A 17,406-nucleotide genomic window follows, 5' to 3' on the forward strand; every position below is an offset into this window, starting at 1 on the left:
AGAGAGAAGAGATAAAAGCAGGAAGGAGAGATAAAAGCAGAATGGAGAGATAAAAGCAGAAAAGAGAGAAGCGCCTCACCGGAGCGGCCGCAGCCGGCTCCTCCCGGAGAAAATGGCGGCCGCCGCCCTTCCGGTGTTTAAGTGGCCTCGGTCCCCCCCCTCGCACCTGTGCCGGCCCCGCCCCGCACACCTGAGGCGGCCCCGCGCCGCGCACGCGCTCTGCTGTCCCGAGCTGCGCACGCGCTCCGTGCCCCCGCCCCTGAGCCGGCCCCGCCCCTCCTTGGCCTCGCCCCCCTCGTGCCGCTGTCCCGGGGCCGCCGGGGGCGGCGCGCTCGCACCGGGCGCTCCGCGTCCGCCAGAGGGCGCCCTGCGGGGTCCCGGGCCCACACGGGGGCTCCGCGGCGGGAATCGCCGCCGCCATCCCGGACCCGGAACCGATCCCGGACCCGAGGCCGATGCCGCCTCGATGACGGAGAGGCGGCGCCGCCCGGGACCCCTCGGCAGTTCCCAGGCGCGCTCGGGCTGTGCCCCGTGGCCCCGCTCCTCATGCGGCCCCGCCCCCCGTGCCGCCGGCCCGGGACTCTCGCTCGGCGCCGGGCGAGCCCCGGCCCGGGGGCTGCTCCCGGCGGGCTCCGCTCCGAGCCCTGCGCGCTGCGGCGGGGCCGCGGCTCGGGACGGGGTCTGCCGCGGGGCAGAGTCCTGCCGGTGTCCGCCGGCGGAGCGGTGCCGCCTCTCCCCCGGCCGGCCCCGGGTGGCGGGTCTCGGGGGCGGCGGAGCACGGCCGGATTGGGGTTGAGACAAGGCCGGGGGGACTGGGCACTCCCTCGCCGGGACTCGACTCCCCCCTCCTGCCGCGATGCCGGGACGGGGCTGACCGAAAGCGGGTGACGGAGCCCACAGCCGGAGCCGGGATGCGGGGGTTCGGGTCCTGCGGGTGTCCGCCCTGCGGTCCCGGGCGGTGCCGCCTCTCCCCCGTGGGGCGGATCGGGCTCGGTCCCGGGCTCGGCATCGCGGCGGGAGGGCGGCGCCGGCTGCGGGAGCGCTGCGGGTCCCGGTTCGGACGCGGCGCCCCCGCCTGGGCCCGGCCGGTCCCGCAGCCCCGGAGCGCTCCCGGCCCGGGCCCCCCGCTCCGCCGGCCCCGAGGCCGCGGCGGGGCCCGAGCCGAGCTGGGCGCCCGCGTCTCCCTCCTTCCCTTCCCCGGCGCAGCAGCTCCGTGGGGCTCCGGCCCGCCGCGCCCCAGGGGAATGAGGGAGACCGGCGGGGCGGCGCAAGAAGGGACACCCCGATCACAGCGGGTTTTGTATTTTAGCTTTACTCTCTTCCGGAGGCCAACGAGGAACCCGGCTGCTCCTCGGCTGGCTCACGGGGGTGGCAGATGCCTTCGCCACCCTGCCCAGTTAAGCCCGGGAGAGCTGGAGCAGCACGGAGGAAGGGCGGCGGTGCAGTCGCTAAGACGGGAGCAGGGGGAATTGACAGCTGCCCCTCCTCACCAGACTAAAAAAATACCCGTATGACTTGCAAGTGCACCTGCTTCACTTCCCTGCCCTGGCCCTGGCAGAGGCCGCCGCTGTCCCTCGGTGGATGAAGGTTCCTGACGGTGCAGCAGCGGCCGCCCGCCGCCTTCGGGGCGCCCCGGGGCAGCTCCACCTCGCTGTTCAAGGGGAGCTCCTCGGGAGCACGCACCACCCAGCGAGGTGTCCTGCCTTTGCAATGGCATTAATTCCTTCAGGAACACGAATAAAGTGTTTTTAAAGAGCTTTCTCATGAGTGCCTCAGGGGAAAAAAAAAATGAAATTACGGGACTAACATCCTCATCTTCATTTCTTGTATCAGAGGTGAAGTGTGAAGGCCCAGAGTCTACAATTCACCAAGTGTTCGGGAGGTCCTGGACAGAGGAGTCCATTTTGGGCTACCAAAAGCACTGGGTACTCCATACCTGGTAGAGAGCATCCACCTTGAGAGTAAATCCATCAACTCCGGGCATGCTGCTCACCGAGTGGAACTCGGACAGCTGGGAAGCAAAGTGGGCAGAGTCAAAAGGCACAGCGTGGAAATACTTACCCGTCACTTCTGTCTGGTTTCGGTGCTGGAAAGTCAGAGAAGTGTGGTGAGGGATGCTGTCTGCTTTCCCAAGGGAGGCTGGAAGCCAGAGCCCCACCAAACACCTGTGTCAGGGATCTAGTCCGAATGCCCCATCTCCACACGTACACGTGGGCACCGATTGAGGAACACACTCAAAGGGTGGGGGAAAACTGATCTGGTGTTCACAGCTGGCAGCAGCAGCAGCAGCAGCACAAAACATCCCCCACGGGCTCCCTTCCTCATCCCTTTGCAGCCACCGCCTGCCGGTTGCCAGAGCAAATCCCAAACGGGAAGAAGCAGGAGCAGAGCACTCACCAGGAGGAGGAATCGGTGCTTCAGGTACTTGTGGGGCTGGATGCAGCCGTACTGGGGCCCCTGGTTGTAGACGGTGCCCGTGGGGTCGAAGAGGGGCACGTGGCCAGCCCTGCCTGTGCACAGGTAGACCTTCTCCAGCTGCAGCTTGTAAGCGGCGTTGAGGTTTTGTTCGGGGGGCCAGAGCACGCGCCCGTACAGGATCTGCCCGGGGGGAGGTCGGGACAAAGAGGGGCAGGTGAAATTTCCCAAGCAGGAAAACGCTGCCAGAGCCAAGTGTCCGTGTTCAGAAGGGTTGGGGTTGTTTGGGAAGGGCTCGGTGTGTGGGAGTGACAAAACGCGGTGCCAGAGCACGCTGTTCTTTCACAGGGCTGTAAGATGTCAATTACTGCTGTAGAAGAGGCAAAGCTACACGTGGGTTCTGCCCTTTCCTCTCCAGGGAATGGAAGCTGTGAAAGCAGAAATGCTGGGCACAGGCAGAAGAGGAGAGGTAAATCCTACCCTTGGATAAAGCCCCCTTGTAATCCATTTCTGCCAGAGACCTTTCCGATTTGGTGGGGTCCATTAGAAAAACCTTCTCGTTGTTACAGAGCTGAAACTCTGTGTTCAGGGAGTAAACAACTGGAAGTGGGCGGTTTGTCTGCCGGAAGGCGATCGGGATCAAAAACCTGCAACTGGGACAAGGAAGGAAACAAAGGGGAGATGAGGTTTGGACGGGTGTGCACCCCAAAGGGGCCGAGCCTGCCCTCCTGCCCTCTTACCGCTCGGGAGCGTGAGCCGGGCAGGGCAGGGCAGGAGCTTGGCTCCAGGCTCTGCCCACGGCGGCGTGAGCTGCACCGTGCAGGGCATCAGGAAGATGGTGTATCCTCCAGAGTAATCCTTCCTGGGAACAGACAGAAGACCCTGCAGCCACCAAGCACAGCTCAAAGCTCTTCACCCAGGGCAGCACCTCTCCCTTGCCCCAGCAATGTCATCCAGCAGTCCCCGAGGGACAAGTGTGACTCTGGGATCAGTCTATCCACGAGGCCGCACTGCTGGAAACATTCCTTTCCAAGAGGCTGAGCTGATTTTTCTCGCAGTACAACGGTGCTCCAGCTCTGACCAAGCTCCTGAGCATTCCGTGCTATTGCTGGCGTGGCTGCTGGAGGGGTGCCAGGGAGAACGTGCTGCTGTGGGGGAAGCTGCTGGAGGGGACTGCACCCCCAGCCCTCACCTGTTGTAGGAGCTGGTTGCTCTCCAGAGCTGGTAGGGAGAATCAAAAGTCTGAGCGCTCCACAGCAGCTGCAGGGCAAATTCGATGCCTCCCAGGTGCTCTGGAGTTACCAAAGAGGACCTGACACCTGGCAGGCTGTGGTGCTCCATGACAAACAGCCCTGGGGGAGGACAAGGAGGTGACGGGAGGCAGAGCGCGGAGAGGCCCCACCTCACAGGGGCAGAGGGGCTCCCGGCGGGGACGGGGACTCGTTCCGCTGCCTGTGCCGTCAGAGCAGAGCTCTGTGTGACCCTGCTCTGTGTCCCTGCCAGGATCGCTGCCCTCACCTCTGAACTTGGCCTGCGTCTTGAACTCGATGACCGGCCGGCTGTCCTCGCGGATGTAGATGGGGATTATCTGCAGGCAGGCCGAGAGCGCGCTGTCCGTCTGGATCCCTGCAAGGACAGCAAGCGCCACTGGGAGCCCACACAGCACCCTCGCTCTCCTCTGCTGGGCTCTGCCAGCCCCAGAAGCGCTTGGGACACCTCCACAAGGCAGGGTTCAGCTGGGATCAGCCTCCAGTGAGCCAGCTGCACGCTCCCTCCGTCAGCCACCGGCTGCCTAAGCCCCCCGCAAGCACAGAGGAAGGCAATATTCCGAGTTCCCCGCTCCCTCAGGACTCTGGGGGCAGTGCAGGAGCTAAGGGGAAAACATGAAGGAACCACTTCTTCCATAGCCCTTGGAGCGCCTCAGGCTCACCTGTCCTCCAGAGAACGGTGTCGTAGAAGAAGGAGAACTCCATCTCGCTGCGGTGCTCCGGGGAAGCCCAGCCCCTCGGTGCCGTCACACAGATGTAGGACACGTAGAGAGGGACGTGGACTGTCAGGAAGGACTGAGCAGAGTCCCTTGCCTGGCAATAAAACCCCAGAAAGGGGGTTATGCGCCTTGCAGTGAAGTCAGAGGTGACTCTGGACGTTCTTTACGTGCAGGTACCTCAGACAAACCGGCGTTGTAATGCGGGGGCAGTGCTAAGGCTCCCTGGGACCATGGGACAAAGGAACTCTGGGCACAATTTCACCTCAAAACCCCCCTGATTTCCAAGGCTGTGAATTAAAAATGAGCAATTCTGCTTGCTCAGGCCTCCCAGAGGTCTCCATTTATTATCTGCAGAGTGCAGCTGTACTTTGCAGGCCCTGGAGAATTCGGGGAGATGTTCCAGCCTGGCTGGGGCCAGGCTCCACATGCTCCACTGGGCAGTTTCTCCGGCCAGGCGGCTCCTCTGGGTTTGTGCAAACAATTGGAGCTATAAAAGGAAACTTCATGAACTAGTTCCAGGCTGGCAGGAATTAAGAGAGATGATGCTGGTCCAAGCAATTTAATGGGAGAGCCTGGGGGAGATGGAGTGGGCTGCACGTGGATAACGCAGCCAGGAGAGGACAGTGAGACACCCCAAACAGGGAAAGCCACTCGTTTCTAGAGGAACATTTTTGGCTTCTGGTCTCTTAATTAGGGAATGAGCCAAAATATCCCATGTTGTGGAGCATGGCCTGAGCCGCCTCTGCTCATTTCTATTGGCCGAGAACACAGTCAAACTTATAAAAGGGAGCCCAGCTGAGAACGTTTTGTATTTCCAGTACGGCCCTACATTAAAAGAAACCAGTATTTTCCTGGCACTCTGAAGATTTAGAGAATAAAATAAATGGAAAATGAATGAAATGGAAAATAAATGAAATAAATGAAAAGCACCCAGACCTCCCAGCTAGTCCCAAATCCAATGAGATTTTTAGGCCAGAATCTCCGCAGCCCCACCGGTGCCTCCCCGCCCGCGTACCCTGTGGTTGACGCTGGTGAAGGGCGTGTTGTCCGTGATGGTCTCGAAAGGCCAGCGGGCTTCCGTTCCCGTCCGTGGGGGCGGCCACTTCCCAGCTGAACTGTATGGAAGACTGGTTGATCCCGGCCTCGCCGCAGCGCTCCTTCATCAGGGCGTACTTGGGGACGTGAAGGTCACAGGGAGTGACACAGACGAGGGGGTAGCCTGGGGAGGGGGATTTCTTCGCACCCTCCTTGGTCACTTCTTCCACGCGGTCGTAGTGACCAGCCACGGTGACCACCTGTGGGAAACCAGAGGGCAGCACTCAGCTGGAGCCGAGGGAAAGGGTGGAAAAAGCCATCCTCGCCTCCCACGTTGCCACGGCAGCCCCACTTTCTATTTCCCAAATCCCACTGCGGTTTCCACTCTGTGCTTGAAGGGCACCAACTCACATCCACTCACCACGGGAGGTGCTGGGATAATCGGGCTCCCTGCTGCCTCCTGATCCAAAATAGTCACTGTGGCAGTGCTGCTGTCTCCTAGAACTGCTTCCACAGGATCATCTGGGCCCAGCACCAGAGAAAAGGACTCGTGCCACTCCCGGTCTTCGTTGGACATGATCTCCACCTTAAACATGATGTGGGCCACGCCTGAGGGAGCGAGTACAAGAAAAACAGAGAGAAGTGGATTCATCACCAGAGACTGCTCTGAAGTTCTCATCCGGACCCTGCTCCCAGCTGTGACCACGGAGACATTAGGATAAAATACGCATTATAAATTTTATTTCCACTCATTGCTGCTAATAATTTACCCAGAGGAGCCCACTATAAACATAAAACTCCAGCTATGACAACTGATCCAATCGATCCGGTGATAGATTTACTAGCAGATGCCATCTGAGGATTAATAGCGACTGTCTTGTAGTAGCTGCCTGAAGGAAAAATCTGGGATGCAAAGCACATTCCCATCCCTCGTCTTCCTCACACCAGTGTGCAGAGCCATTTGGTGAGGGCTTCTTGGTCCAGCAACGTGGTCTGAGGTGATCACAGGCCTATGTTCCTTCAGGAGGACTTGACTCTGCCAAGTGCCAGCGCTTCCTCCTCTGCTCTGATCAGCCTTCCTTTAAACACATCAGCTAATTTTGAGTAACAACATTACAGCAAACTTCATGCTTTTCCAGTGGCTTTTCCCAAACCTCCTGGAAGTCCCTGGCGCGCACAAAACGTCCCTGGTCGCATCCCCACCTCAGACCCTCCCCGCCAGGCCCCTTCACCTGGGCTGAACTTGAGCATCCAACTCTTGGGGTAGTAATCCACGCCGGCCTGTGCCGAGCCGTCGCGGGCGCTGCAGCGCACCTTGGACGTTCTGTTCTGGTCACCTCTGCGGATCACCGGGATGTTCAGCACAGCCACTCCCTCCGGGCCCGGCGGCTCCCGGCACCTGGTACGCGGCCTCTTCGAACTCGATGCTGGGGGCTGCAGGCACAGCAGGGAGGGGAAAAGCTCCGGGTTTGCACCCCTGACTGGCTCAGCTCAGCTCCTTTCAGACTCGTCTACACGCCTTCGGAGCGAGGGGCTCCTCAAAGCAGGGGCCAAAAAGGCTTGGGTGTGACTTAGGGCAGAACTTAACGAGGGCGTTGGGTTACAGAGGATGGCAAATGATTCTCCCATCCCTGGCATCCCTCTTCTCCCCCCACAGATCTCTCCAGGCTGTGATGCTGTGGAGGGAGAGGAACATCTCCCAGGGGAAGCACAGCAACTTCCAGCAATGGAAACAGGAGAGGTGGTGCGTCTGAGCTCTCTTAGCCAAGCCCTCCCTTCAGCCCAGCACAGGGCTGTGACCACGGCACCGAAGGCATTCACTGCAGCCCTGGGACTGTGCCGACTCCCTGGGAAGCAGCAGGACATCCTTGCAGAGCAGCCTCACTCACCATCTTCCTCATTGGTGACAGTTACGGTTGCCACGTCCATCTTCCCAACCCGAGCTCCGCTCCAATGGTTTCCAAGGGGGCTACTCAGATAGACCTGGAACTGCTCTTCTGGTTCGAAGGCAGAGTCATCACTGATGTGGACGCTGCAGTTCTTCACCTACAGCCAAGTGAAGAGGAGAAAGCAGCGCACACTGATACATCTGATAAAGCCCCGTAAAGGCCAGGCTGTGCCTCACTATCCAGGGTTGCTGTCCATCCTGGAAGAAACCCTTCTATTTTTAGGGCTGCTACTTCAGTGTGGACAAAGCACAGCCTGTTACAGGAGGAGACACATCAGCAAAGACATCTCTTTCCACAATCCCACAGCTCTCTGTAGAACAACCCTGAGTCCTCCTGATGCATCACATTTACATTTCATAACGTAACCAGTTTCAGCATGAAACGCACAGCCCCTTCAGAGTGGCTCACGCTGCTAGGACAAGAATCTGTGCCACCTGAAACCAGCCTGGACAACTCTGCCAGCTCCCTCTGACGACAGAGAGCCGAGGAGGAGACGTGAACCTCTCTCCCAGCACCGGTTCTTCGCTCCCCCACGAGGCAGGTCCAGCTCACCTTCTCCCCTTTGAAGAAGGTGACGCGAGACTCCTCTGCATCCCTCCTCTCCGCGAAGTCCTCCGTGACCTGCGCCGTCTGGCTCCGCGTGTAGCACCTGACGGAGGACTCGTAGCTCAGGTCCCCCGTGCGGAAGATGGGGATGTGCAGGGTCCCTTCCTTCTCCTTGGCCGTGTAGGTGTCCTTGGTGAACTGCATGCTGGGCACTGCAGAGGGGCAGAAACAGAGCCCAGCAGAGCTGAGGATCCTCAGGGAGCCAAGGGGCCAGAACAGAGCAGATAGAGCTGCCAGGGGTAACTTACCGTCTTGGAAAATGTCGTTAATGGCCACGACAGCCTGGAACGGCTTTGCCAGCTCGGCTCCGTAGGGGGAGCTGAGGTAAACAACAAATGTCTCCAGCCCTTCTATCACTGGGTACTGAGCATCGTCCAGGATTGTCAGGGGGCAGAACTGGGAGGAAAGTGGAATTCCTGCTGTTAGACGTATAAAGCTTTCATCCCTCTCAGCACTCACATCTGGCAGTCTAGTGTAAAGCCATTATGTCACTGGGTTTTCTGAATCCATTAATCAATGCAAAGAACGTTCTACGTGAATCCAGCTTATCATTTCAGAGAACAGGGCAGCCATCCTTATCATGGAAGAGGTGGCACGACCAAATCTCTCCTGGCTGGAGTGCTGATGGGATGGGAGTCTGTGCTTAGCAGACTCATTAACAGTTCTCAAGTGGCCCAGCGAGGATATTCAAAACAAATGGTAGATATGCACAGAAACACAAGACAAGTGTCACCAGGCAAAGCAGACCCAGCAGGAATCCAAGTGGCTCCTCACCTCTTCTGTCTTGCCTGGCCTGAACTCTATTTTTCTGGAGCTGGGGACATAATCAACTCCCGGGCTGGCCGAGGGCGGGTCTGACGTCCGAGTGGCACACCACACCGACGTGGGCGTGGAGAGGTCGGGTCCCTGCCGGAGCACTGGGATCTCAATGTGTCCTGCAGCAGCACGTGCACATGAGAGAGAACAAACTGAGAGAGCACAAACTGAGAGAGCAGCCACGTTCCACAAACCCCTGCCTTGCCCTGAAGCACTGCTCCTGCCCCCAGGCTCCCCCTGGGCACACAGGGAACCAGAGCCCATCCGCACATCTCTGAAGTTCTGCTGTGCCCCGAATCGCTCCTTCTGGCACCTCCTGGTGGTGAAAGCTTCTACAGTGAGCATCCCAACACGACCACCTGCTCCTCACCTGCAGCCTCGCTGACAGTAAAGGTGGCATTCCCCAGGAACAGCGTGGAGGCGTCGTTGGGACCGGCGATGACCGCGTTGGCTGAAGCCCGGCTGCCGATGCGGGCGCTGTTCGAGGTGTCGGCCAGCACCACCTCAAACTCCTCTTCCTCTTCATATTCGCTGTCGTCGATCAGAGTGACATCACAGGTCACCAGGGTGACACCTGGCCCCAAAATGAGGCGGCTCTCATCCGACAGCCCCCGGGACTTGAAGTCGGAGCCGGATTCCAGCACGTGAAGGCTGCTGCCCTTGGCCGATTGGGGGACGGTGTAGCAGATGCAGACACGGTGCTGCTGGCATCCCCTAGGAAGCAACAGGGAAACTCCATAGATCTGTGGAAATACTTTTAATCTGTTTGCTGGAGATACTGGTCACTTAAAAAATAAAGCAGCATTCGGAAAAGAGGGCGAGGAATGAAAAAGAACACCGTCCCTGCTCCTGAACTTGCATGGCAGCTGGCTTAGACATGACTTCCAGGCATGCTCCTAAATCCACACTCAGAAAACCGGTGGCACTTGCCTATTAACATGCAGCCCAGTGACAGGGTCCACATAAAACACTGTCTAGGTCACAGAGAAGCAGCAAACAAATACAAGGGTTTGCTCCTGCTGGGAGCTGAAACAAATCCAAACCCAAGAAGCTTTAACAGCAGAGACAGGAACAAACACACTGCGTGTAGCTTGACGTTTCACAGTCGTGCCACATAACATCGGAGAAGACCCCAAACCAACAAGCAGGCACAGCCCAAGGGCTCGCTCTCTGTCACGAGGGTTCCCCCATGGCCCTCCCATGGGGCTCAGCATGTCTTGCCCAGCCCGACCCACCTTTCCTTTGCACGGGAGCCGAGAGCAAGCCGGCGCTCTCGCTGACGTGGAAGGCGTTCCCGTCAAACTGCAGCGTGGGCTCGTCCTCGGGGTCCGCGACGGTGACGGTGGCCCGGGTGACGTTCCCCAGCAGGGCGTAGGCCGGCATGCTGAGCTCTACGGAAAAGCTCTCCGTGCCCTCGAACACGTCGTCGTCGTTGATGGTGACGGTGGCAGGACTTGGTGTCCTCCCGCTCCTCGAACTGCACCTGGAAGGCAGAAATCCGGCTGCTGTCCTTGGACCGGGCTCTGGAGCTTCCCGTCCTTCCCGTCTCACCCTGCTCTGAGGCGTTCCCTCTTCTGACAGCAAATAACTCGCGTGACTTTAGGAATAAAACACACCCTCCTCGGTGTTTTTAGCACTTTTTGTCTGTTCTTTCCTCCAGGCTCTGTGTGAGGCAGGTGTGGTCAGGCCCACCCACCTGCCCCGCATACTCCACGTAGTCCTGCTCCCCGGGCCGTGATGCGGCTCCAGCGGTGGCCGTTCCCTGCTCGGTGCGGCACAGGACAATGCTGTACCGGTTGAGGTTCCCCACCCGCCTCACGGCGACGCTGACGGAGCCGGCGCTCTCCCTGACCTCGTAGCTGGAAAAAGGGATCGAGCACACACAGGTAACGGGCTGGGGAGCAAACCCCGTGCGGGGCTGCGGGGGTGAGCGTGGCCTCCCTGGGAGATCCGAGGAACAATAACAACCGGGGACTTGGGCGCGGGGCAGCTGCTCCACGCTTTAGGCCCCTCTCCTCACTGACAGAATTGCCTTCCCATGCTGCAGGGAGCTCAGCTAAGAGCCCAGCCCCCAGCCAAGTGCCCCTCGTGCCACTTACCTGCCGTGAGTAAAGCTGAGAAGGGACCGCTGGACGTGGAAGACGTTGCCGCTGACCACGTTGAGTTTGCTGTCCTTCACTAGGAACTGAAAGCTGTCCGCGGTCTCCTGGACCATCTCCTCGTGCGCCACGTACCGAATGAGGCCCTGGTTCACATCCTCTGCCGGGAGGGAACGTCCAAGGAGTTGGGACAGAAATCCCAAGGCAGCTTTGGAGATGAGCAGTGTGGGTCTGCACGGCCACATGGAGCGAGGATCACAGGGAGCAGTTACCCCCTCACCTCCCCTTCCCTCAGCCCTGCAAGAGTGAACTCTCCCCACATTTTGCTGGCTCTGCACAGCTAGCCACACCACTGTGATGAACACCTCCTGCAAGATCTATAACCCCTCTTCACTGCCCCAAGTCACAGCTCCAGCTCTAACAAGCCTGGAGAACCTGGGACAAGCTGCAGGACACAGGTTGGTGTCTCCAAGAAATTACAGGATTTCTGCAACTGACAGCCAAGTTCAATGCTTACTGTCAACACACTTTGGAGATCTGCCCCTTGTCTTCTCCCCTCACACCTATTTTTCCCTTATTTTAACAAACTGAATCAAGTGATGGAAAAAAGCAGCAGGACACAGCCCAGCTCCATACCCTGTGTAAAGGTGGTCACAGCTGTGCCCGGCTTCAGCTTGTTCTCCACGTGGCCATTTCTGGGACCGGCTGTTATCTCATAGATCAGCTGTTCGTCATCTGTGTCAGGATCTGTCATCAGTAATTCCTTCTTAGTGATGAGATTGGTGGCCTGGATTAAAGCCAAAACCAAGGGAGTCAAACTGAAGCTCCAGCAGTGCAAGTCTGATTGTTCACACAAAAAGCCCGACCATCCCTCTGTTAAAACAGACAAAGGGAAAATCTAGGGATGTGAAAGCACAGAGCGGCCTTGAACTGAGATATCCCACAACGTGTTTGACAACACAACAAAGATTCAAATTTTGCCTCGCATCTGGTTTAATTAAGCCAGGTTTAGTTTAATTAAGAAGACAGATGTGGCTCAAAGAAAAGCAAATTCCAAAGCAGCTGCCCAGCCTTATTTAGCTGGGGCTAAAAGCTAGGACAAATCTTTGGGTTTAACTTAGAAAGTTCTGTTCCACGAGCTGTGCTGACGCTCAGATGAGGCCCTGCTTGGCAATAAAACATCTGCAAACAGCCTCAGATTGAAGGACTCACTCAAGACAGTTCGCACAGCCTTGGAGAGCCTCCAGGAGAGCACTTTTCAAATGCCCTCAGGTGGATCTGATTCAGTTCTACCACATTTTGCTTTCTCTTCAAAAGCAGAATGTTTTTGACAGCAGGAGAAAGAGAGAAAATTGAGCTGCTCGAGGAGCAGGAGTGCTTTTCCTGAAGTGAGGAGTTTGAGCTGAGATAGCCATTTCTTAATGCAATTTCTTACTACAGCGTTTTCCACTCATTTTTTTCTGGGAAGAACCAAAGTGTTGCTTTACAGTTAGTGCTGGCTCCTCAGAAACAAGCTGAGAGTTTTATGGGGTTTTGTTTGGATTTCAGCACAACAAAGGCATTTGTTTCACAGCAAGAAACTCCTGCACCGTATCCTTGGAAAGCCATCTATCTCTGCCGCACATCATCAAGACATCTCCACCGTCAGCAAAGCTAAAAATGTACCCTGGGGAGGGTATTCTCCATCCCAAAAATCAAAGTGCTGAAGGATGAGGATGCTCTCCTGCGAAGCCCCTTCTCCTGGAGCAGCCTGAGAAGCAGCCCAAGCTGAGGCCAGGCAGCTGTTACCTTGCCATCCGTGTACTCCAGTCACTGCAGGCCCAGGTTGGTGACCACCCTGGGTGTCCCGTCATCCACAGGGAGGATGTCCACCTGGAAGCGCTGCGGTGCTGCCGTCACCACCTGACACCAGTTCAGAGACACGGGGGTTACTGTGCGAGTCAGAGCCTCAGCCACCACGTCACCAGCTCGGCTCCCTTCGGCTCTGCTGGCACCAAGGGCAGAGTTTGCAGGGAGGGGAAGAAGCAAAGACGTGACCGAGAACGTTCAGTCAGCATCTCAGTCCCCCCTGCCCCGAGAGGAGGCAGATCCCTGTGAGCTCCCAAGGCCCCCTCCCATCCCTTCTCCTCCCTGACCTTCTTCCCTCCCTCCTGCACCACGAAGAGGGGGCTGGTGCCGTCGGAGACGGTGAGGGTGAAGCGGTCCCTGAGCGCGCTGCCGCCGCCGTGCCTGCAGCTGCCGCGCTTCTGGTAGATGTGATGTCATCCCTGGTGAAGGTGGTGGCCTGCAGAGGACGCTGCCCGCGGCCGCTGCGCTCCATCAGCCCGTGCCGGGGCGGCTGCACCGCCCCGAACGTCAGGGACTCCACCTGTGCCCGGACATGGAGGGGCAAAGCTGGGGACACGACCTCAGGACACTGCCCTTCCAGCTCAGGAGGCCCGGACAGGGATTCTGGCCGGGCAGCTCCCCTGCGTTGGTGTTCCCAACACAAGGGTTAGCACAGAACATTCCTGGTTCCCCCTGAGCCCCGCCCTGTCCTTGTCCCTCTCCCAAGGGATTTTGTTTTGTAGGTGTCTCCCTATAAAACAAGGCACATCCCACCGAATTCCTGCTTCAGCTGGTCTGAGACAGCTCCCACCCACCCCTGTGCCTGCTCCACGAACACAAGAGCAGCCCCCAGTCCTGCAGCCATTCCGGGCAGTGTGTCCCTTGCCACTTCTGCCAGGGCAAAAACCTTGGGGGCAGGATTTTGGCTCAGGCAGCCAGATCTCTCGCTGCAGGGGAAACAGCAGTGAGATAGAGCCAGTGTTCGACAGCTCAGCCTCTGGCCAGACCCAGGAAGAAGAGGAAGTGCCATTTCCATCCATGCTGAGCATAAATTCAGCATTAAGTCTTTAAACACAAGCCCAGATGTGCAGCACAAGAGGGGAGCAAGGAGGCTGGGGGTGGTCCTGCCTTACCTCTGTGTCAGCATCTGTCGCTTTGAGCTCAAACTCCGTGATGGTTTTTCTCACCCCTTCCTGAACTGTCATCCCAAAGATTTGCACGATGGGCAAGGAGTCATCCACGGGGTTTATGGTGATGTCAAATGTCTGGCTCACCTGGGACAGGAAGAAAAGCTTCCCTTGCCAAATTCAGCCTTCCAAGAGTGTGACTTCACCGCAAGAGCACAGCGATCCCCAGTTTGGGTCTCTTCATTTCAGCCTTGTCTGAGCTGCTAAGCCCAGATTACTTCTTTATCCCTCCCCACTCATTAATTCTCCCTCTTTCTGTGATATTTACGGACATCCACTTTCCCTCCCTCTCTCACTCAGTTTTGCTCCTCTCCCTCTATGTGCAGCTAGACTTCTTCTCTTTCAGAAAGCAGGAAAAAGGCATTTCTCCAGGGGCTGGCTGTCGTCACTACGCTGTCAGTGCACTGGATCAAAGCTGAGCTCCAGCAACAGTTGGCAAGCAGCTGAAAACCAGGCACCCAGCTCTTGGTGAGCCCACAGGGCAGGTGGCTCCCTGTTCCCTGCACAGGCCTTCCTCCCTCCCTGACCTGAGCGATGTGGGAAATCCCACAGCAGGAGAAGGAGGAACAGCCACATCTGCCCACTCAGGCAAAAGTCAGGCTGGGACTGACCTCGTTTGTCCCATCAGACACAGAAAAGGTGAAGGCATCCGTGTGCTTTTCCTCCTCACTGGTGTGGATGTACTGGATGCTGCCAGAGGCCAAGTCTGCCTGGCTGAAGGAACTAATTCTTGTCCCTGGAAAACGAACAACAGGGAGGAAATGTGCAGCAGAAAGAGCAAGGCAGGGAAAAACTACGGGAAGCAGGACATATTTAGGCATGAGGACTCGGTTTTGGCTGGTTCTGATCCAAGGCAGGCTGCCCCGTGAACCCTCAGCTGAGCCAGGGATTTAGCTGGCACAGAGCCTCCTAAAATTTCCTTCTCAAAAAGAAGTCCAGGCTTCTTTTCATCTCCTCCTGTTGGGAGTGGGCCTCCTGGGGCAGAGAAGCTGGGAGAAAAACTGTCCATGTAACACTTGGATTGTCGCTGCTGGGCAGGACTAAGCCAACCGTGGCATCGCTGGGGATGAACCGAAGGCCTCCTGGCCTCACAGCAGTTTTCCAAAATGCCTTCCAAGGATCTCTTCTCTCTGCCCTTCCTTATACCCCTGCATTTAGTACCCAGTCCCATTTTCAGCACTGATTTATAGTGACATCTTTACAGCCCATTAGGTGTGACACAGCCACAGAAAGGTACCTGACAAGCATTTTAAAAAACACTTGAGCATTTTTAAATCTCTTTGCTACGTTCAACAGTTTTTACTGCTGCTGTCAACCAACATCCTGACAAGAAGTTTGCCACCAATATATCACACTAAATGGCTGCTGACAAGTGCTGGCCACACTACAGAAGACACCAGGATCTGATTTAAATAAATGAGCCACAATGGAACGATCAGCTAATATTTCCTCAGAGCTCATCAGCTGGAAAGGTTTGGGTTCTCTTTTGAACACTTCAGTATTCTCTCCTTAGGTTTAGGTCATTTGAATCATTACAGCTACTTCTCAGTCTGTGACTCGGTAGCCTTATTGGTCCCTCACAGACATGAAAAAGCAGAGAAATCAGAATCATCATCAGATTTTAAATAACAGGAGGAATAAAGCCCTTAATTCAAGTCTCCCAAGTACAAGATTCGCTGGTTAGTTTGCAATTTAGACAAAGATACTGCAAGTTTTTAATTTACTCTCACAGCAGAGAGTAGTTTGCTTATTATAACTCATTCACTATTCCTGCCCTTTCAACATGTTTTTGTGAGAAGATGAGGCAAACCACACACCCAAACTGAGCTGTACAGGGACCGTCTGCATCTTGAAAACACAGAGCAGATATTTCCGCTTTCATCTCACGTTAACGAGAAATATAAAGTTAAGAAGAAATACAACCTTAGATGAATATAATAAAATCAGAAGAGCGTATTTTATGACACCACAGATCAAGATTAATTCATCAGGGAGAGGCAGCACACTCGCACAGTCAGCAGGCACGAAAGGCAGCTCTGAAATTCAGATCACATCTGCAGAACTGACCAACCCCCTTCCCTGAACAACCAGAGTTCATTATCCAGCACAACCATCACACCCCAACATCGCTTCCTGTTAAACTCAGTAGACGGTTCCCTTCCTCTCTCCACAGCACAGCTTAGGGAAACAGGCTGGGCTTTAGGGATCAAGGGACATACTGGCCAAGAGGAGGACAGAAAGCACCAAGGAGGACAGTCTGTGCACCAAGATGAGCCGTTCCCAAGGACATTAAGGGATGGATTCTTTGCTGTTCACAGCAAAGGCCAAAGGTTTTCCTGGGAGAAAAGGAAAACCTACTGCAGAAGCAGCAGTAGGGCCAGAAACTGGCCCAGAGGCTGAATAAATCCTAAACTGGGATTATTGGGCTGCTCTGCCTCCACTCACCTTATTCCCTAACCCTCTGGGCTCATTTATTTTAGCTTTGATTTCTAACAGGAACTGGAATTGTGTGTCGCTGCCTCTGGGCATGTTTTTCCTGCAATGAATGTTTAGGGCTCAAAAGCCTCCAGCATTTTGCTGCTGTGAGAGCCCAACACCTCCCAGCTCACCTGGGGAAGCCACGTGCTCCAGATGCCCCAGCTGTGGCTGCCAGGTGACCTTCAACTGGAGCTGGGAGGCTTCGCTGTCCTGGTCAGTGGCCGAGAGCTGGAGGGTTCTGATTGTCTTTGCCGAGTTCTCATCCAACACCAGCCCCTTGTTAGTGATGATGGAGGGGGGAAATCTGTCCTCTGGAAGGGTTAAACACAAAGCTGAGTTAGGAGATGCTTCTTCCCGTGGGTGCTTGGGCAGGAAAACAAAACACACGCACAAATGTTTTGATAATTCCAAACCAGGAACTTTAGGCCTTGCCATTGATCGGGGTTGATAACATTATAATGTCTTATAGACGATCTCAACAAAATGTGAAAGATACTAAGGGGAATTTTTCTACCTTTTCACTGAGTTTGTCAGAAGCCAAAGAATGAACCCTTACATCTGCAAAATCTCCCCGTGCCCCTCACTTCAAAGGCCTTGGAATTGACGGCGCATCAAAACCGAGTCTCAAGAATTACATTTCGCCTTGCAGTACATGTGGGATGGAATCTGGGAGCAGCCCTGAGCGCTGCAGCAAAGAAAGCATAACTGCCTTTTACCTATGACATGGATGTAAAAAACCCGGTCCATCAGTTTGTTGCCATCTGCATCCATCACATCAAAGGTGAAGGGGAAGTTTCCACCAGGATCCCTTTCCTGTGGCTGGCATTTTCACCACATGCCCTGGAGAGAGGGACAGCAGAAAAGAGATGCTTCCTTACAGGCTGCAGCTTCTAATTCTTACTTTGGAAGCAGGCTGACCCCATCAGCTGAGGCACCTGGGGCTTGACAGAGCTCCAGAATTTGGGTTTCACAACTTTCTCTCTTTATTCTTTTTCTCCTGCTGAGAG

The 17,406-nt window shown here is 56.2% G+C and overlaps 1 pseudogene across 1 annotated transcript; it reads right to left on the reverse strand.

Annotated features, from left to right (window-relative positions):
- Positions 1 to 1,296: 1,296 nt before the first annotated feature.
- Positions 1,297 to 17,227, reverse strand: LOC147652038 (extracellular matrix organizing protein FRAS1-like; annotated as a pseudogene). Its single transcript, XR_015290316.1, has 23 exons — positions 17,116 to 17,227; positions 16,531 to 16,710; positions 14,533 to 14,657; positions 13,868 to 14,008; positions 13,043 to 13,275; positions 12,696 to 12,809; positions 11,544 to 11,694; positions 10,908 to 11,067; positions 10,505 to 10,667; positions 10,044 to 10,291; positions 9,179 to 9,522; positions 8,767 to 8,927; positions 8,241 to 8,388; positions 7,939 to 8,144; positions 7,327 to 7,483; positions 6,670 to 6,871; positions 5,859 to 6,046; positions 5,418 to 5,697; positions 4,807 to 4,865; positions 4,346 to 4,563; positions 3,934 to 4,041; positions 3,608 to 3,767; positions 1,297 to 3,277 (listed from the first exon to the last, which is right to left on the reverse strand). The product of XR_015290316.1 is annotated as an extracellular matrix organizing protein FRAS1-like (transcript).
- Positions 17,228 to 17,406: the final 179 nt, after the last annotated feature.

The sequence above is a fragment of the Cyanistes caeruleus genome, chromosome 8 (genome assembly GCF_971803275.1).
Source record: "Cyanistes caeruleus chromosome 8, bCyaCae1.hap1.1, whole genome shotgun sequence".
NCBI lineage: Eukaryota > Metazoa > Chordata > Aves > Passeriformes > Paridae > Cyanistes > Cyanistes caeruleus.